Here is a 21,724-nt window from a genome sequence, read left to right as displayed (position 1 = left end):
AACGTCACACAAAGATGTCATCGTCTCCTATTCAACGATCAACAAGATGTGAGACGGTACATTGTGTTCACGGCATAACACTCCTTTTCTTTTTTTTTCGGCTGCAGTCGTTCTGCCGCATCTTCTGCCTTCGGCTTGTGATACACTGACGCGTATTATGCAGTTATTATTGCTTTTTTTTTGTAAGGTCATCGGTCTCATACAACTACATCATTGTTCCAAAAAACCGACGGAACAGCGTCCATCTCGGTGTAAATTTACGCAAGCGTATTGCCTCGTAGACACATGCATTAAATGATGGTCGATATCGTCAGCTTTTCTGTTTTTGTTAGCTGTCTGTAGCATATCCTAGTGGCTCAAATATGGAGCATAAAGTTCAAAGTTTCTAACTACCAATGCACGACAATATCTGTAAATATTTAAATTTATGGGTAATTGGTTTCGTATATATATACTCAGATAACTATTTATACACATGGCAGAATTAACATTGACTTGAGCTCTTTTATACTGTTTATATATGAGTTATCTCTGAAAAAGGGTAGAAACGATCGAAGAATCTCGTTCCTATTTGCATCGGCTGTACGTGTTCGACAAGGTAGCTTCTACGTTCTGAGAGACGCCATTTCCAGCCAATTTGGGTTCAAAATTAGAGTGCCGTATAGTGTGAAAAACAACTCGAGCAAGATGTCATTTTTGGAAAAGAGCTACGGAGAAGAGGCCGACATAGCCTCTATCGAGAGGGTTACGAGCAGGCCAGCCCTGATCAGGCGTCACCACGAAATACACGGACTGTTATTGCTAGTTGATGAGAATGTAAATAAAACTCCGTTCACTAGTAGCGTTGAGGAAGCAACAGACGTCGAACACTGTTTCGATAGAAAATGTAATATAAACAATTGTTGCAGTCCCCGTTAAGCTTGTGCATTTTGTACGATTTCTGAAGCTTGCTGCGATCTGGTCACGTCGTGCATATATACGAACGTACATTGAGCCTTGTCATTATCGAGAACAGCGAGCTGACATTCATCACTTGAGTGGCATGTTAAACCCGCCACCCGAAATGCGCCCGATAGCCTTCTCGATACTAACTTTCCATAGCGTAAATACACATCGTAACGTAAGCAGACTTCCATCAAGACTAGAAAGCCTTTTATTTAACGTCCTATCAAGTAATCGCTAAACAATCTGAACTATATATAAGGTAAACGAGACCACTCAAAAACTCACTCAGGTTTACTTTGTTCGTTGGCACAGTTCAACGCAAATGATATATAACTATCGGCTCGCTCAACGCTGTTGAATATAGGGTTTCAAATCTTTGCTATTAGAGCACATCATAAGTAATGGCTCTCTCATATTAAAGCTCGTTTATCTATTTGTGATAGCACTGTATTTTGTTTTCACTCAAAGTACGATAGCAGACGGTAGATGATTTAGAGTCCCATAAAAGAAATGCAAGAAACATTCGCATGCAGCAAAGAGTATCAGGCCTACCAGCCGTGTGTATCTTACTGGCTACATCTCTTATATTCCTTTTTGCTTTGATTCATCTTGGTAAATTCTATACATGATATCTCCATCCTCTGTCAATGGCTCTCAACGCAACGGCTAGATTTCGTACCCTAAGACCGATTTAACTCCAAGACTGATACGTGTGCTAGTCGCATGAAATAGAGTACAAAAAAGATGGAAACAGATAGCCAACACATATGGCTAGGGTGGAAAAAGGAATATATTGTATGCACCATATACATCGAACACTGCTCCTGCGATCTCGCTCTCGAGAAAGCAAAAACGACCAGAAGCTGCAGCAATGTCAGAAACATTGTAGCTATAGTAGTATCAGCAGCGGCACATACTTTTTGGTCTTTTCACCAGCGTGGACGAATACGTACACACTTGAACGCGAATTTAGTCCAAAATGGCACAACCGTACGATAGCACTTTGCTCTCTTTCCCCCTCTTTCCAGCTACCTCTTTCTTTTTCCCTATTTGTATCGAACTTACGCTCCTTTCAAGCGGGCTTTCCAGAATGCTACAAGCTGAACTGTTTCTCCTGTTGACTAGCAATCGATGGGGGTACAAAAGCAGTTCAGCCAGCCCGCAGTCAGTTGGGGGTGAAGGTGGCCGGAACAGCTGCATCGAATGATAGACTAACCAGTGTGCAGGACGGAGAACGACGGCGGAAAAGGAGTAGGGCCAAACATTTGGCTGGCCGGTCCCGACTGAGGTCTTGTTGACGTTATTATGGTAATGAAACACTGCGTTACGTCCGGTTATGTAAACGGAGTTGGAAGAGCGAGGGCCGCAGACCGCGGCTGACTGCAGCCTTCTGACAGACCAATAGACAAACAGACCGACGAACGCACAAAACGAACAAAGCAATCAAGAAATACTAAGTAAGAGAAGAATATAGAGAGGGAGGAAGTAGACGGATAAGAGATTAAGGATCCGTAAGCAGTTTACAGATCACTACTTTGCTGCTGGTTAGGCGCTGCAACAGCCCCTATTGTCACGGCGGACGTCCCCGACAACCCCTATAACGGCAACGAACGGCGTTGCACACACGCACGCCGTAGAGCCCCCGCAGAACGGATGTGATGGCGGTGGCTGGATCATATAGCTATTTCTGTGAAATGGAAAAACGAAAAAGCCAAATTGAAGAAGCGTGCTTGCTGTGTTTAAGCCTGAACCGGTAGGCCCAAGTCTCAGGCATTGTGGCAATAAGCTACGACATAGTCTAGGAATCTTAATGGAAGATCATCTCGGCTAGCAAGCCAGTTAGCTAGCGCACATAAAGAAGCTACGCTAACTAAGAAGAAAGGGCCACTGCCGCCGTTTACCGGAGCAACAGGATGACAAAAAGGAAATGGTAAAATCAACTGGAGCCTACTCAAATCATGCTTAGCTGATTTGCTGTATCAGGCCGCCTTAACGGTTTCTAACACTATCACGACCACCACATAGTCTCACTTTACGCAACGGTTTAACCTAGCTTGTCTTAGACCTTACCGTCTAAACCTAGTATGCCTTGGCGTGCTTGTGGTGAGCCTTCACTTGTGCAGAAGGTAGAAAGGAGGAGAGTGGTAAATAGCAACGCCGGCGCCAACCATCACCGGATGACACTTGCCCACGTTGGCCTTTCCATACTTCTGCCCATATGTTTTTAGAGCTATCGCTTTCTATTTTTCTCACGCTTATTGTTCATCCACTATCCCCCACAAGGACTTCAGCACTCCCCACCTTCTTATCTTATGTTACCTCGCGTAACAGTGGGCTTAACGAAGCAGTAGCCGAGGAATATGAGCTATGCTGATTGAATGATTTTGGTTGTTTATCCTACTGTAATTGAATATGCTACAGGTCGAGGGGTTACGAATATCGTCCTGCAAGGCTTTTCCCACACCCTCTCGTCAGTCCTCTCTCTAGTTGTTGACAACCCCAGAAGAATCACTTTGTGAACTTGGCCTACCCTCGTTATCAGTTTACCAGACTTCCGCCTAAAGCAGAGTCGTTCAAGCGAATACTTTGCTTCGACGGAAGAAAAACTAATGAGCTAAGGTACGAGAATGTCTTAAGTCTTTAGAATGCGTCCGTCAGGTTTTGTCGATTTCCTACAGCCCCTGCTGACTGGCTAGTTTTAGTTGATTTTGGGTAGAACGTTGCATGCATATATATATACACATGTAGTAGCGTCTGGCAAACAACCAATGATATAGGCTCCACTTGCTATTGTTATGATAGCATTTATACAGGGTTCCTGTTGTTGGAATGGGACCTGGCTACGGCGGTGTACTATGGACGCTGCAGACCAGCGCTCGTTCGCCTGTTATTTCATATTACATCATGCTGTAGTTTATTGTCTGTTTATTGAGAAAAGGCGAGTTTAGTGGCTTAACTGAGTTGGCTAATTACGGCGGTTATTGTTACTTGTGTTATGTTATTCTTAAAGCAGAAGAGCATTACCCGAGTGTCGAGCTGTTTTTTTTTTGTCATGGCGTATCATTATCGGGATGATATATGCATGCGATAGCGTGAACGCAAGACAAGCAAGCATACTTAAAACCTAGTCTATCTGTAAGGGCGCCGTCCACGCTTGGGCGATTTTTCGTTTCTCGCTTCCATTACCAACATCAGTGCCTCATCTCTTTGGCTTACGCTGTCACTAATACGCTGTAAAACTAACGTGGGCCAACGTAAACGCGAGGGGACGAGAAGAACGCTTCCCGAATAGTACTACTTCGAAGGACTGGTGTTGCCTCGTTTTACCCTGATTTGATTCGCTTGGTCGAACCTGTCTAATTTATTATCGTAGATAGCTTCTAATATGCTATGAGATATTGTTAACGGCTTCCATTTTAATTGTTGATTTCTGTTTGGATAGGACGGCTAAATTTTGATAAGGCAGAGGAGATCGCGATTGAAGCATTCAAGCAACTTAATGTCGGCCATCCAGTTTTACTCCTTGTTCCAACCGGCGCAGAATATAATGTAGTGATGGGATTGACTTTTATCCTGTAATGAAAAGGCATTCGTACCATCAGCAGCAAAACTCAGTTGCCAATCTTATTATGCCTACCGAGTGTGATCTAGCAGGAGCTTATCTCACTAAAATGACAGACATAGCAGTATATTAAAGAATAGAAGAGAGCTGAGGCGCTTAATTCCGCCTAAAACAATGTGCGGGGAATGCCTGCCTTGGCAACAACAGCGGCGAAGCTAGCCAGACCGTACGTATGCGTAGGTCTTTATCCCTTTCGTTTACGGACGCTTCTCCGAGTGTCGAAAGAAGAATTACTTTTAGCATTTCTCCAAGGGCCATGTCTCTCTATCCCAACTTGCAAATAAAAGAAACAAGTGTACTGGAAAAGAGCGGTGATAGTGAAAAGCACGAGGCAGAACTGCACACAGGTGAAAATTAGATGATCAGACACGCCCATACACAGTCATACAGTCGACTGTAAAACATCGTCCAGCGCAACGCCGTCCTTGTAAACAAGGGAAGAACGGAAACTGCAGAAGCGGCTGCGGTGATAGACAAAAGCTAGCGGTAAGAAAGAAGCACCGGCGTTATAACCACAATATATATATATATATATATATATATATATATTATTGTTACGGTAAAGAATATAAACAACAAACGACTGCTAACTTGGACGCAATTAGAGCCCCAGTCGTTTGGCAATATGTTGTCAACCTTCGACCAACATGAGTGTAGTTCCTCACAAGCTGATGGTAATAACGAACCCCGTACCTAACGAAACGTTGGAAGGCCCTCAAGGAAAAAGGCCGAGGGGAAAGATGCAGCTTACGAGGAAATGGGGTAACTCATGAAGAAAAGGAGAAGTCCATGAGGCAAAAAGCCCGCTGGCAAAAATGAGAAGCCCGTTGGGAGAAATGAGAAACACCCATGGAAAATGAAAATTCAGCCAAAAAGGAAAGAAGGAATTTGGGGAAAAGGAGAAACCCATAGGGGAAGACCCTGAGTTTAGTGTACTCGGCTACCACTGAATTTAGTGTACTTCGTTAGCGGTCGCAATACTCATCGCTCATTTCATTCGTTTGAATCGAAGTCTATTCATCCTTGTTCCTTCGGATAGGACACGCAGAAGCGACCATATGATAATTCATGTAGCCACAGTTTAATGGCGACCTAGTGAAATACTGACAGCACACAGTCGATCAGCTTATAGTACTGCATACGTTTCAGAGGTTGGCACGCCAGTCCACTTGGCTTCGACTTTTTGGAACGCCAGCCTATGCGCTCATAATTTACCAAGCTATAGTTACCCCCTTCATCCCTCTTCCACGTCATCCGAATATTTTGTCCGTTAACGGAACCACTTATGACCGTCATCTATGATTTCCCGCTCTAATCTCCGTTCGTCGTATCCAAATACGACTGCGCGTTTACTGCCCAAACGATGGCTACGAGTGCATGAGTTTCACTCTTTTTCTTCACCGCCGATTCGCTATCCATCGAATGCTCCTATGTGTTTGAACTCGTGAAGCTACTCGGGCGCTCAGCTCTGAAAGTGTAGGCAAAATATTGTGCTGCACGATAGATGGCCTGCAGAGGCTCCGAGAAGCGACCGATCAAACCGATGTAGACAACGACATAACTGGTGTCCCCTTACTGTTTGCTATTATTCGTAGTGCTACAGCCAGGGCTGGTACCTTCATACAGCCAGCTCGAGCCCATCCGGCTCCAAACAACGCGCAAAGGTTTATGGGAGCTTTCCATATGTCTCTTCCAAACCGAAACCAGTTTTGAGACAGTAACAATGACATAGCACCAACAGCAGTTGCGTTTGCCTAGAATTCGGATGAGCATGCGGCTAGTACCGGAGCCTAGCCAACACCAATTTCGAGTTTGCGCAGCCTCTGAGGAGGGTAGTCTCTATAGGCAGAGAGAAAAGGAGGAAACGAGAGAGGGAAGAACCAGTGATTGAGGTGTAACGTATTGCCTGTACGCTCTGCAGACTGGCTATACCGAAGACGACACGATGGACCGACAAACGCCCAAATACGGCAGCTCAAGATCAGTCGACACAGCAATAGCAAGAGCAGCAATGCGACAAGAACGAGCGTAATGGTGGTGCCAACACCGACGGCCGTCGGAGCAATGAAGCGAGAGCGGACGTAGAAAACGAAGCGTTGTATGCATTCAGTTTGTTGTTATCGGCCCGACGACGGTCGTGTATGCTTCGTCGCCATTTTCTTTCTCTTCATATCAGCTTGCTGCATTACTTGGTCGATGGTCGGCGTTACTGTCAACGCCACTGCTTTTTGTCCAACTCTCCTTTTATTACATCCCTCTAGTGTATTTAAATATCGATCCAGGTCTCGTACGAAGTTCATGAAAAAACATTGCGTTAACAAACGGCAATTTTCTTAAGAAAAAGGTATATTTATTTTGAATAATAGTGCCGCATCTATTGTAGCGACTGTAAACCATACATCAGGTGCGTTTTTAACTATAAAAGTTTGGTCCGTTTGTTCATCGATGAAGCCTCGATAAACAACAGGCATTGGATTTCGAGATCTTTCGGTCGGTTTCTAGTTATATATCAACTGAGCAGCTGTTGTATTTAGAAACGATTTCATTAGTAACTTATTTTCTTAGCTCATTTTTCACTAAAAGAAAAAAAGGGTAGTCTTATTACATTAGACATTAGCGGTACTCTGGCGCTCGATTCATAGTTGATATGTACGGAAGTTCATTAAGCGCGGGATTTTCTAAACACTTATTTCAATTAGATCTGCAAGCCTTTCGAGAAAGGTCCATAATATGCGGACAGACGGATTGTGTGGGTTTTTGTCGCAGGCTTGTTCTTTCGATTGTCTCTATTCTATCATCTGGAGCTACAAATTTAAGGTCAGTTTCTCTACTCTTCTTTTCATTTATCCCATGCAATCATGCATTGTCAATCTCTAAGTTGCACTACCGTACCTTTTAACGCATATATTTTATATATAGTTTAAGTTTGATCCTGTACGGCCAAAAGTAAATAGTGTCCCGCTGACTGAAAGCAAATTGTGCGGAAGATATTTGGAAAATGTGGTGCGACCCACATACGAAATTAAGAAAATGAATGTTCGACTGCTCTGCGTAGGGTTGATCCCACGATATCGTCTGGACTGGTAACCATAGAGACTGGTTCTGGGAGCAGCTAGTTCTTACTGGTGGAATGAGACCGTATTGATTTCCAGAAAGCCTCAACTTTAAAAAAGAATATATTTCTACTACACGAATATTTGCGCAGTAAGCTTGGAATTAGCCAGGTTCATCTGTACCGAGTGAAAATTTATACATGCACTGCGAGTCCTTCATCCCGCATAACTAAAATGTCTGCTGATCGACTTCACGAGCTACTACTTTTTAAGGAATGCAGCCGCCACTTCGCTTCAAAGAGAAACTATCACGAGTGATGAAAGCGTGGCCTCTACAATATCGCCAACCCAATAACATAACTGACTTACTTCAAGCTCCGCTAGCCGCAACAAATCGTTAGAAAGCGGACCACTTAATCATCGGTGAATTATCTAGCAATATAAAATAAACACCATAAACCAAGGGACAGCTTATCCATGCAAAATAAGCGAATATAAGACTACTATCTGTAAGATATGATATGATCGACACACATTATTAAGTAGCGTTATACAGCCTTAATTTGAATAATATTATGTTTATATATATACGTTGTCGCTACATAGCTACACGGCCGTTACATAGTTTTGAAAAGTTTCGACCGAAGCAAAAATAGGATGAACCATTAACTAGAATTCAACAGTTTCAAAAGCAACGAATTGTGCCGCAAATAGATATTCGGACAATCATTTCGAAACAAGAAAAAGGGAAAAGCGAAATGTAAGGCGGATATTTTTCAAAGTTTGCTCAATTTCTCACAGTACGTGATAACTTCTACAACATTTCGTGTATGCATTGTTAGATATCATACTATACACGTAACATGAATGCATGAAAAACTATACCCTGCGTTTATCAGTTACGTCTGCTCTAAGAATCTAAACCTATTATGGAGCCAAAAGGACGAGGGTCTATCGGTAGGAACTGCACGAACTTACACATATAGTCCAGAGCGCAAGCGTCTTCGCTGCGTGAAGGACAAGCGATGAAGACAGCGCTAGCGGTCGTCACGCTGAGATACAATTGCGTGTCTATACAACGGGGTCCCCAAGGTCAAAATTAAGTTTACTTCTGAAACTAAGCACCTTACTATATTACTTCAATAATGATTTAGATTCGTGCAAATAAGACTTCCAGCCCACCAAGTCGAAGCTCTAGCCGTAAATCATTTCGGCAAGCCTTGGTCAAGCGTTAGCACGGTACGCGCATGCAGACGTGCTAGTGGGATACACCGAAACGACATCGTTACATCTTTCAATGCAATGGTCTTCTAGGACGATCAACTGATTTTTCACATAACTTGACATAACTTGATTCGGAGGACTGCTTGTGGCACTTAGCACGTCTCTTCATATATAAAGAAACATGGCTGGGCAAACCAAATTTCTACCATTCACCATCACTCTAGCATAGCTCAAAATGGGAACGAACTTAGGTATTGGTGGTTCAATTAGCTTATTACGTATTAGTTACAGGGATAGTTCGCTAAATAAACTAGAATCCCAACTGTATAGAATACTGCGCGAATGCGAAATTTAAGGAATCAACAGTTCTCATAATGAGGCATGGATAGGTGAAGTCCAAGTTGACGTGCATAGAATGGCGTTCACGAGGAACGCATGCGTCGTATGGTTATTAAATCTAATTGCAAACGGGTATGTCTATTATGTTCATCTATCAAAAGTCGAATCGAATTATGCTAAACGATAGAAGAGGCCGGAACCCTCGATGTGGTACCTGTGTGCAACGGCCTGCGCCTTTAATTTCAACGAATTACCTAAATTAAACTAGAGCCGATTCTTCTACAAATAATAGACTTATTTTGTTGTCTTTTATTGAATTTCGAGTTGATATAAAATGTATTTTGAGACGGATCGTATGTAGTATATGTGGCTTGTGTCATTTCTACAATAGTACTATGCAGTGAAATAGACTAATTTCACACTTTGCTACAATATCAATTTGTACATAAATCAAAAGTACAGACTGCTCTTCGTCGAAGTGTCTGTCCAACAAAACACAGACACTTTATGAGGGCAGGCCTTGTGTGGGTTAAATCTCTCTCCGCTGTCGTCGCCTTGGATAAGTGGATACTTGAGGTGCTTAGTTGATGTCTCAGAGCTAAATTTGGGTTTACAGGAGAAGGCCTTGCTTTTGATTACACTTTTGACAATTAAGTCACTACCGGCGGTAAGGGTAACAATTGCCTCATTATTGTTTTTCTCATTGGGTAGAATCCGAACCAGCTTCCTTGCAAGGACTCTCCGTCCACAGGATTGAACCTCCTTTCTTGCGCGAAGACCTTATTAGGCAACCTTTGGAGTGCTTAACTTGCGAATCTCCCTGATTATTTTGCTAGGTCGAAGAAGGCACGAAGGGAATTTTGAAAATAAATCTAACCTTAAATCCAAGAAGACAGTAATTCACTATAGGCTTTTTTGCACGGAAGTACTTCATGAGTGTTCTACAGAGGTGGAGAGCGTGTTCCATTTGAGTTTGAAAAAGGTGGTGTCCGATGCTTGACGTGTTATATTTCATGCCACTCTTACCTGATATAGTAGGCGGTGATCTGGAAAGTCTCCAAAACATGGAAGGTACTATATTTTCGTTTTGCGCCCTCTAACTGTTAACCCAGACCCCTGAGCAGGCCTGGCAGCAGCTAACGGGACACCTTGCGTACTCTCCTCTACAGTTTCTTTCAGCTCAAGTTGAAATTGCGCTGTTAAAAATAGCCCTGTTGCCTTGCGTACGGGGGTACCAAACTAAAAACAAAAAGCAGACCAACAGAGGATCACTAACAATATTACTACGGTATCTCTTGTCCTGAGATTGGATATCAGTGTTTTGATTAAGATTTCAGTATAAAAAAAGAAGACATATGGGAATCATAGAAAATTAAGTATGCATGATTATCTCTATGTCATGAAAGGTATGCCGGTGAAGTGATACTATTCCTCAGATGGCAAACCTTGCTAGCATTTAGATTAGTTCATATATTTATTATTCTTGCTTTAAACATCCAAACTTGTTGAGGCGATTTTTTAAACCGAACATATCGTATCATTCACAGTTATTTACTGCAATAACGTAATGTCTAATTACAACCTATGAAGTTGTACTTAGTTAAGAAACACTCAAGAAATGTACATGATTTAAACACACACCTACTCTTTGCGTTATCTAAAAACGTTGGAACGGCCAAATCGGAACTTTTGGCGTAAGTAATCCTGTGAGCGGACGATAACCGTTCGATCTCAGCAGTGTCCGTCGGTGTCGTCTATAAAAAAATCATTCTGGTGCAAGTAAGCGATTTTCATCGCGTTGTTTTGTCACCAACGGGCTAAGAGAGTGGACTGAAACTTGCTTGAAGTTAAATACGTACCGCGAAAGACAGATCAGCGAAGTCCAACAAGAGAAAATCACAAAATAGGCTTAAAACCGACAGGACCGATAATTGAATTATACTACTATTCCGCAAGAGTGCAGAGAACAATGTGTCAATGAGACGATATATATATATATATACATATATGTGTGTGTGTTAGCTCTTCTTTCAAGGCGACACATACAACCTTTGTTTTTACTAAGTCTGTAACGCATATGCAAACTGATAGCATACAACGTTGGAGCCATTCTACTTAGAACTAACTATATAGATAGATAGGACCTAGACGAATTCCCGTAATCGACATTGAATTGGTTTTTATGGACGTAATTTGGTTTTAGGAATCTTCCTGGGGCTGTCACTTAATGCGTTTTTTTTTTAGTAGATAATCAAGTTACAAGAAAGAGGATTACAAACAAATCTTGCCAGCTTGGTTAAATTCAATTAGCACGCACATATCTGGGGCAAAGACGGCTGATTTAAGATGTGCCCTTATCCGAATGTGAGCACCATCAGGTTATGCCAAAAGCAAAATGGCTTTCCGTACCACCGTTTCAATCCAGCTTGTACTACACTGATCAAATCTATGACGCAGACGTCATGCAATGATTCATGTCACTTCAGCAGGCACATGTACATTTATGTTAAGTAAAAGGTAAATATACCCATCAACCTTTTATTTCACTTTTTTTTTTTTATTTCAGTGGCTCGAGTAAATAATAAATACATTATGTTTAGCTAGTTTAGTGTATTAGTTAAAATAGTAAATGAATCCGCCGGCACTGCATCCGCTGGTCTTTCGAGTGTGACAGGATATGGGATTTATATTTTGTCCACCAAAGCTGATTGCGATCAATTAGGCGATCAAAGGAATTTGACGACCCGCAGCAATAAGAGGGCTCTTCCACCGTGGAGGGTAAACCAAACAAAAAAATAAAAAAGATTATATATGTATGGTCGTCCATCCTTGTGGTAATCCCCTCTTTACCAAGCTCTCCTTATACGTTTTTTTCGTTTTTATCTTGTAGCTGGCAGGCCCAAAATCGCCCAAAGTGGCGCGCCACTGTGTTGAGTGCATCCACGAACGTCAGGTAGGTGAATCGATGGGTTTGAGGTAAAATAAGGTGTAACCAGAAAAGGCCACAGGCCAACAGGACGGATGAATGTACCCTGTCTTGTTCTGCTTGGAGAGGAAAACCCAGAGAAGAGAAGCACAGCTATAGGCTACTCTGTTTCAACTGTAGTATTTATAGACAAGTAGAGGAATCAGCAGCCAACTGGAAAGGAAGTCGCTCGCGACTGCAGCGGTAATGCTAGTATTAGCAGCAGCTTCGGGGGATGTTAATGTGTCTACTGCCGTGGCGATTCAACGTGACCGACCACCCGTAAGAATAAGCGGAAGCCCTCTATAAAAACAGTGGTCGCTCTTTGTCCTACTTTACATCTGCTAGAGCTTTATTTGTGCCATGCCTCTTTTACGAATCAGCCAGCAACCGGCGACAACCTTAGAGCCTTTACCTTTAGATTACTCGGAGACAATAGACATTCTCAGAGGGTGTGGACCTTGTGTTCTTCGTGGACCCTGTAAGCGACATTGTCGACGACCTACGTTTGTCGTGGTTGTATCACGACAGCTGAAGGTCTCTCCCATGCTCCGTCTCTATAGGCGATAGAGCATTGTCATCGTCGTTGCCGTGACCAACTGCGAGTAATACGAGCAAATGATAACCGTTGTTTGATCGGAGAAAGATTAGGTTCCTTGTGACGTTCCTCGCTTCATTCCCTTGACCCATTCAATTCTGTTTCGGCTGCTTTCGTGACCCCCCCCCCCCCCCCGGTGACAGAGTTTTAGTCTAAGGACATTACGAAATGAATTATACTACGTTCGACTTGCTCGTCACTCATAAACTAGACTCGCTAGCCAGAAAGGCTCAAAGAAATTTTTCCTTTGGTACAGCTATGTAAACCATGTTTAGTTGTAATTTGTAACTAGCTAGACGGACACATGAAACAACGTTCAAGGTCCTACGACCGCAGTCCGACCGCCAAAACCTGCTGGGGGATCATTCGCAAAACACAAAGGCTTAACGAGGAAAGCAGAGATCAGACCGGTAGTAGGGCTTAAAGGATATTTGAAAACCTAAGAGGCATGCTACAAACTAACAAAAAAAGAGAAATGAAAGTCGCTCTTTCACGATAGGACAACATAAAAAGTTGTTATATTATAGCCGCGAACACTAGCGCAGGCCTTGTACGCTGAACTTTTGATTTCTCTCTTGGTATCGTCATTTCTATTCGTATCCTCCGGCCAAATTTTTCCTTTGCTTAGCCGAGAAAAAGAACGATCATTTGCAGCGGGCCAATTTCTGTTGAGGTCATCGCTGTCTGCGACCACCGGATGCAGCACGGGCATGCCAACTAAACAGGGGTGAATTAATACGACGCCACGTTCTCTCGTGCTAAGCGAGATATGGCACATTGCGCCCGCCATAGGAAATTAAGTCATGCCATGTGTGACGCAAATCCTAATAATGTATCGACCTCAGCGTGAAATAAAGATGGAAAGTTGAGAGGATGCTTTACGTACGACGCTGTTGGGATCGTCGATAGAGACGAAAAATAAAATATTGAAAACGTGCGGTGTCAAACGGTAGACCAAATGCTACGGCCACGTTAGGCAAAAAAGAGATAGAGAGAACTAAACGTGCGAAGAGCAATTATTAGCATAGCAACAGGGGAATAGTAGCAGAAGGTTTTAGTAAATCTGGGCTGACATATTTTCAAGTTGTTTTCATAGTTATTAGCAATGCCTAAAACGATGAAGTAGCACCTCAAGTTAATTGAGAGCGTTGCACTGATGGGATTTCGGCAACGAATATCTTCAAGGGGGACGACCAATGTCTTCGTAAGTGATTCCAATGATTTCGAATTGTCTAACCCGGCTGGTGGAGCTGTGATCATCTTTAATAGGAAGATAATATTATATTAAACGATAGCACGCCAAGTAATCAAATCTTTTCACAGGAGATTCACAGAAAAGAAACAGGTCGTTGTTCAGGTTTTTAGTATCAGTCTCATTCGCTAATACACCTGCTCCGCAATGCTAGGGGTGCTCTTTTTCCGGAGCTGATTGCTTATGCGGAACCGACAAAAACGGAATCTTTGCCAAACGACCACTCCCTTTGTTGATAGTTCATTGTTAAAATTATAACATACATGATAAAACAATGTGTCTTTTATTTACAGCTAATTAGAACTACTAAATATGGGTTTACTACTAACTTTGAAGTGGGTTTTCAAGAGATCCTTCATTTGAAGTGTTTAACCGTTGCAAAAGAGGGACTATCATGGTTGCGCGCAAATGAGTCACAAACTACAGTTTGACCATGACAGGTATGAAAGTAAATGTAGGAGTCAGTTTCTGTTCATTTCAGTCAGCTGTGTACGGCTCTTTTCGGCCATTTATCAGCACCTATGGACACGTTCTTTATTTAGAAGTAAGAAGTTCTTTACTTGTTATTAACCTTCATTATATAATTTTTCTCTGATTTGATGACTGAAACTGATTGAATGCCGTCGTTTATACAAACAAAACCTCTCTGTTGCATATCTTGTTTTCGGCTTCCACAAATACTAATTGAAGGTTATTGTGTTTCGATTATCACTTAGAAAGGAGTTAGTTGGCTCATAATTTTCTCTATTCGTTAATATTTAATAATTACATAATAGCTCGGCAAAAATTATCCAAAAAGGTTACTTTAAAAGGCTCTTCTGCTTCTGGTGCTCCATACCAGGGAGTAGGAACTTTTAATTCTGAAGAAAAAACAAATTTGGAACAATAGGTAGGCGGTCTCGTACAAAATTTTAAGGTAAATCAGGGACGTGATCTGCATGTGGACAACCTCTGCAAGCGCAGTAGCTTTGTTCTGTTAAAAACTGAGTAGCCGTACACTCCTATGATTCAGGGTTTTTTCAAAAAAAAAAAACTTCAAAGCGAAGTACGCGGACGATATCTATATAACGTATCATAATTATAGTAATCGAAACTATCTGACCTTTACAGGCAGAAAAATTGTTGATGTTCAAACTACGTATGTAATTTTTTCGTTAAGAACTTCTTTTCTGGTGTTCGGCTTCCGGAACAAGTAATGCGGTACACTTTACACTAGTGAGAGCTTCATAGCGCTGCGGCATCGAAGCTCTCATGCAAAACGAGCTATCATAAGCTACAGCCGCGAGATGCAATCAATTTTTTTTCACTAAAATAATATCTATATGCATTCCCGGCATTTTACGGCTTTGAATTTCCCTACAATCTTATTTGGTGTGGGTATCTGATCCGAGAATTTCTATCGCTTTAAGATTTGCGGTGTGTATGTGTGCCTGATCCTGTGTGAATGGCCACATATTTGCATTAACGCTCCTATAAAAATTTATGCTGATTAGAATAGTCTTACACCTAGCGGCTGACATCGTGGCACACCACCGAGTCCTTCTGGGCCGCTGCCACTTTTTTCTAGCGCACGGCAACACCCAGTCATGAGTTTAGAGAAAACTTGCTCAGACAGAGCCTAGGCTCTGATATGGACCACAATGAATGCAATAGACTAGATGTAATCTTGCGTATTTTTTGCAGACTGTATACGGATCATATCGTTGCCTCAACTCGTATCAATAAACTATGCAAAACGCGAATATTAACGTCAATAACAATTTCGTTATGGCGTCTGCTACAGTTGTTCATAGAAAGAGATCCGCATAGTTCTTCTATTATTATTCTTGCTTTGAACTCTTTTTGTCATTGTTCGATTTTCTTCCAGCTTAGTATAGGAACAAATTTCATATAAATATATAAACCCTGTGTTATTAGAAAAAAAAATACCTATTTATACCTGTGTCGGTTGACCGGATCACAGTTGGCCGTTAACAATAATAATCCTCTCAAAGTAAGCTCCTGTCTTCGAAGCCTAACAGTAAGCCCGTTTATCGAGACCTACACATCAGTTAAGAACTCACGTCTTGCGTACATCATCGGCCCCTCTGATTTCCAACAACAAAGCCAAAACTGTCATTTAATTATTAGTAGTCGCAATAGAAGCTTCAGTCGTAGAAGATGGTACAATTAGAATTACTTATGAACTCATTCTATTACTACTGATGGAAATATGATGCAGAACTCTTAATCGTAATTTGTTTCTCTAATATCGCAGTTATCAGCAACTGCTCTAGGGAAAAACCTTAAGAAGCAGACATCACTTCGTAACGTGTTTGTTTCTTTGCGGGACAGAACGTACGCCCCAAAAGGTTTCGCAATTGCCACCTGTTAGTGGGCAAAGCCACAAGTTGCCTTGTTTTGACACGGTGGACCAAGAGCGGCAACTGCTGCCTAGCGCTCTCGCTGCATCAAGAGTCAGCGTATAGCCCGCGAACCAACCGGCCGCGGCCAGTCGACCTGCCTAACTGCCCAGTGAAATAGTCAAACACGATCAATAGTAACAGCCAACATCGACGTACAATATAACCTACTAGGTCTCATGAATGCTTGGCTTTCAAGCAAATAGCAACGACGATAAAAAATAAGACGGCCTTATCCAAGTTAAAGGGTGTAGCTTGAATGGTATTCACTCCCGACCTAGGAAGCCTGGAGTAGCAGTCCGCAGGACGCAACCGGTGGTTTCTTTTGGTTTGGACGAAAGGAGAGGGCACCCAGGGCAGCTCTCTCACTATTGAGAGTTCGGCGCGCGCCAATCACGATCAAGGCCCGTCGATCACTCCCGTATGCGAGTGTTGTTTCGGTTTCCGTGCTTATTGCCGCAGCTGATCGCTATCACTGTTTCATATCGTATCGTCGTCTCGCTATTAGTCACAATCCTTTAGCTATTTTTAGGATAGCTATGGGAATAACAACGCTAATCATGGGTGCACGTACGGACTCTTCCCTTTCTTTTTACAGTCACAGGGGATCGTAAAATGCTACGCTGCTAACCGTGCTAGTAGTACATTATATCGTAAGATTTTGCTTGTCTTTCAGTAGCTTCCCGGACGTCTAGCAGCATATCAAACATCATTACATCTCGTGATAACTTGCCGTACTTACCTCAGGTGCACTCGTCAACTTCCAAGTCATCAGTGCGGTCGTTGCTGTTGTCCGCTTACTGAGGTGATTACTTCCCGTAAGCCTCTTAGCTATGACGAACGAAGCAATATAATAGCATCGGGCAGAGCTACTACCGGGCAGCCTTTCCATTACAGGCCACTACAAGCTGACCTTTCAGTGTCAGAACGCCCGCTTACTAACTTCCTATCGAATACACAAAACTGTTTTTTCTCTTAATTCGCACGCCAGCATTTATAAACTTGCTACTTCTTATTTTTGCAAGTGTCTCTTGGCTCAGCCTTTCCAGTGTACATGCGCGGTTAACTTATCCATTATCACCAATTGACCTAACAAACAAGCCAACATTCAATGACGATTTAGACCCCCATATACCATATTGTTAATATAGATGGCTTGCGTTTTGTTACTAGTATCATTATGCAGGCTGTATGCAGCAGCGAGTCGATTGCCGTCAGAATTCGTTTCAACAATTCCGTCTGCACATCAATCTCTGCACAAATTCATCACATGAATAAAAACATACCGATTGATTGAAGTTACTACTTCCGTTCGTAACATGTTCACAATTTTCTGATAATAACACAGTGGGTGCGGCTATTCGTAGGAAGAACAATAACAAATTTCTATGACGGCTATATGTATTGAATCTGTTTTAAAATGAATAGTGAAACTAGGATTCTCCTCCACAAACTGCGATGAGACTGCAGGAACGATATACGACTGCTCATTCTGCAGGGCTATCCACTTCTGGGGCTGTCTGTTGCCTGTCGCCTCCTTCACTTCGTTCGCGATGTTGGGTTGCAGGTCTATATAAAGCCGCAAACATACACAGCACCGTACGACGCTGCTCAACTCCGCACAAGGTCTCGCGCGGACTGATGAACTTCCAGGGCCAAGATCTGCTCCGGTGTCGGCAGCGCCCTCTGTTCCGTCTGTTGGCAAACTATAACCATCCACAGGCTGGGCGGGCGGGCGGTCTGGTTGGGCAGACTCAAGCGGCAGCAGCAGCAGCGGGAGACCACTGGGTTTGCCCTGCTGCCAGTGCCCGCCCTGACTCCATGCCACCCGACATCCACCGGCACCACAGCGAAAGCTTCCTCCTGCACTGTAAACCGCTACTGCCCTCTATGGCGCTATTGGCCACTGCTCTGACGTGATACGGCGCTCCAAAAGCCCCTGAGGCTACCTCTAAAAAAGCTATCACGTTCCCTTTTCTATTCTACCTGTGTTTCTGTGTCCTATGTTTCCTATTTAAGCCGTTCGGCATTATTTCAGTCGGCTGGCTTCCGGCGTGAAACAAAGCGTGTCTGTGCCCGAATTCGAACTTCGACTACCACATGTCCTTAAGTTTAGTTGGCAAGCATGTTATCCACTGCGCTATCTCGTGAAATCTCATTCTACCTGTTGTACCTGTATTGTGTTGCACCTGAACAATATTGTTGTAGCTATGCTAGCTTCTAGTGTTGGTGGCCGCGGACGCCGCTACTTTGGGGGACACATTGAAGGGCCGAATAGTTACTAACATACATCGGTCCCAAACAAGCTGAAATCAGTGGGGCGAGAAACCTATCAATTGTGGTGGCAGCAGCAGCAGCGGGCGACCACGAAGGGATTTAGACAGCTATAGAGGGACGAGACAAAATGTACGCCATGCTGACAAGGGTGGATAAACGAATGCCTGTTTACCGCGCTGAGATAGAAGAAAAAAGGTAGCAGAAGATGGATGCGAAGTTAACTTAAAGAAAAACACTAAGGAAGCTGGAGCCATGCTAAAGACGTAGAAAGGTTTTTGACGTGTGCCACAGGTCGTTAACGTAAACAAAATGCAGATTTACATTTGTGATATGAAAGTTGTGCATGTAATGAAACCAACGCGAAATTACCGTGTGTAGAAAATTTCAAGGATTTCTATACAAAATGGATATATATATATATATATATATATATATATATAAACCACTTTATTTCTTGTAATATGTTCACGCTATAAGGTTCATAACAAAGTTATTTCTGCTAATGTCTTTATGCGAGGTCTATTTCACTTTTCAAGTCACTAATGAACCATCACTTAGAAGATGACACGTACAACCAAATGGTAAGCCGATGCAAGTATAATGAAACGACCATCGAGTATAGCGTCAATGATTCTGAGAATTATCAAGTATGTTTCTCTCTTATCTCGATTTTTCGAATTCTACTACTGGCGTTTGGACCCACCCGATGATGGTTTGTTTCTGAAACAGTTTTGAGTATTTGTTCCCTGCGAACAGGTCCTCTTAGATAAAACATTGAACACCAGCCCTACTAAAGCATTTAGCTTCACCGAAGGTATTAAAGCTGACTGGCTGTAAAAAATGATTTATTCTAATGGTTATCTAAAGGTTATGCTTTAACCAGCTGATCTGAAAACTTATCCAAGTCTTTACTGGCTTGCGATAAGTAACTTTAAACAAACATAGGAAAAGTAGTATCACAGCTTTACGTGGCTAAGTATAGATACTCTGTGGCACAACTCTACAGGGTTTATTCTCAAAACTTACCTAGATACAGGCAATACATGCTTATACAATTTGGAAACCAGGGCAGTTATCCATACCTATTTATACATTTTTAAGTAGATTTTTCGAGATATATCATGAAGTATTATCGCTAGGATCTATCGATTTGCGAAGATAGGCTTCTCCTGGTTCTTTTACAGTAATTCAGCAAAGCTACGAGTTAACGAAACGATTTTTTTTAAAGTAATTCTTGTTAAATATTTCTATTTATGAGATGGGCCGACAGAAAAACGCAGGTTTTTCTCTAATAAAAGTCAGTTTTCGAACTAAATTCTAGCCACGAATTTATTATTTATTTGTTATCACTTTTACGATCTATCCCGATCTTTTAACCAGTATGTCTATTCCGTTTCTAACGAGACCAGGGGATCCCTCGCATTACCACAAAAACTACTAAAAATTCACTTTGCCCATTTAGGACGTGAGGTCTAATAAATACGGCAGGTCCTGAACAATTTTAGCTCAGGCAGTGTAGCTTTAAAAACTTTTCTTTGTGCAGTCTGACACAATTGTGGAAAAAGGTGACTTTTCTTTGTTTATCCGATGCATAGGTTCCTCGACGTAATTAAGATAAGCACAGACATTTTTCTACCGTCGTATTTTTTCAAGCGTTTACTAGTGTATAGGGCACCAACCAACGTATCATGACTTTTATTGGACGGAGACCTTGTTCAACTGCGAATTAAAATGCATTACCTGAAGTCATCTACTTCTTTTCGTATTTGAGATCGACATACACACTGCCTTTTGTTATCCATAACAATTCTGTGTAAAAATTTGTTATTCTAACTTCGTGTTACATGTGCTGTATGTTATGATGGGAGGCAATAGGAATTCGTATCTCCTTGCGCTATTGATTCAGTTTATAAGGGACCTCAGACGTTTCTATTTTTGAATGAATCATGTAATAATTGCGTAACGCATTTAACATTCTTGTCCAATTTAGACGTTATTTGTAAAGCGTCATCCTTTAAAAGTACGTTCTCATCAACCTTTGATGGCCGACTGGAGCAAAGCGTCTGCCTTTGGGTCCAAATCGTACCTTTGTACTAAGTAGACTATTTTCTCTCAGGAAAGTACTACATATGCATATGATGCCTGATTCACAACTCTTCTGTCTTCGGCAAAAATCAAAGTGAAATAAAATTAAGAATGCTTTTCCATTCTGTCACATTCACCCTTAAAGGCTAAACTTAAAAAAAGTTACTTTTGCCACACAACCAGTCACAGAAAGCTCATGCGGAAGAGGAAGTGTTTTCAAATAGAATTCAGACGTAGACAGACAATGGATAGGCAAAACAAAAAGTGAGCACTTGAAGAAAATTATGATTACTTTCCCATGAATCTACAATTCTTAAAAAAAAACTTATTACACCACATCCGACTACCATATCAACAGTGCCGACTAGTTTAGTCCACAAGTCAAGCTTAACATGCTATGTAAATGCATCATACACTGCACATAGCGTGTACGCACACACTTGCGTGACATCTTCCATACGGACCTTTCAGGTTCTTACATGAATAATATTTATTTCACGATTTTTCTCTAATTCTTCATTGTTTTGGTGATGATTGTCGACGAGCGGTTTTGAGGGAGTTGTCGATTTCTACGTTCAAATTTCTGAAATTTTTTTAATTCGAATGGAGTAAGGTGTCGAAGGCACAATTTTCCACCGTCCTTCTTTCAAAAGTGCGCACCTTGGTCTGGTGCAACACATCTTTTACACGTTTTTTCCAGGCACACTTGCTACAAAATATTGTCGTTGATCCAAAATAGGCCTAACTTCGAAGGTCGTTTTTGTAAGACATGACTGCCTCAGGAAAGGATTTTTCGCTCATTTACTAAAGATCATCAGCGCCTATTTTGCCATCTTTTAAGTGAATGTCCTTCTCGAAAAAAAAAAAAAACGTTCCCTAATAAAAACTAACGAAAATAATTTGGAAAAGCCGTTCCTGTCAAAACCACTATATCATTAACTCATTAGTGTATGGCCGATATT

General features: G+C 42.0%; 1 protein-coding gene across 1 annotated transcript in view; it reads right to left on the bottom strand.

Annotated features, from left to right (window-relative positions):
* The window catches only part of LOC147752652 (NACHT and WD repeat domain-containing protein 2), a 147,257-nt gene extending 127,288 nt beyond the window's left edge, over window positions 1-19,969 (bottom strand). Inside the window, exons 1-3 of the mRNA XM_086970972.1 lie at window positions 17,687-19,969; window positions 17,143-17,489; window positions 10,210-10,422 (exon numbers count right to left, since the gene is read on the bottom strand). The gene's annotated coding sequence lies outside the window, so the exon portion shown is untranslated. The remainder of the gene's footprint in view (window positions 1-10,209; window positions 10,423-17,142; window positions 17,490-17,686) is intronic.
* Between the last annotated feature and the right edge of the window lie 1,755 nt (window positions 19,970-21,724).

This window comes from Varroa jacobsoni, unplaced genomic scaffold (genome assembly GCF_002532875.2).
Source record: "Varroa jacobsoni isolate VJ856 unplaced genomic scaffold, vjacob_1.0 scaffold_1104, whole genome shotgun sequence".
Lineage (NCBI taxonomy): Eukaryota > Metazoa > Arthropoda > Arachnida > Mesostigmata > Varroidae > Varroa > Varroa jacobsoni.
The sequence above is the reverse complement of the archived record's forward strand: the minus strand, read 5'-3'. Positions and strand labels throughout refer to the sequence as shown.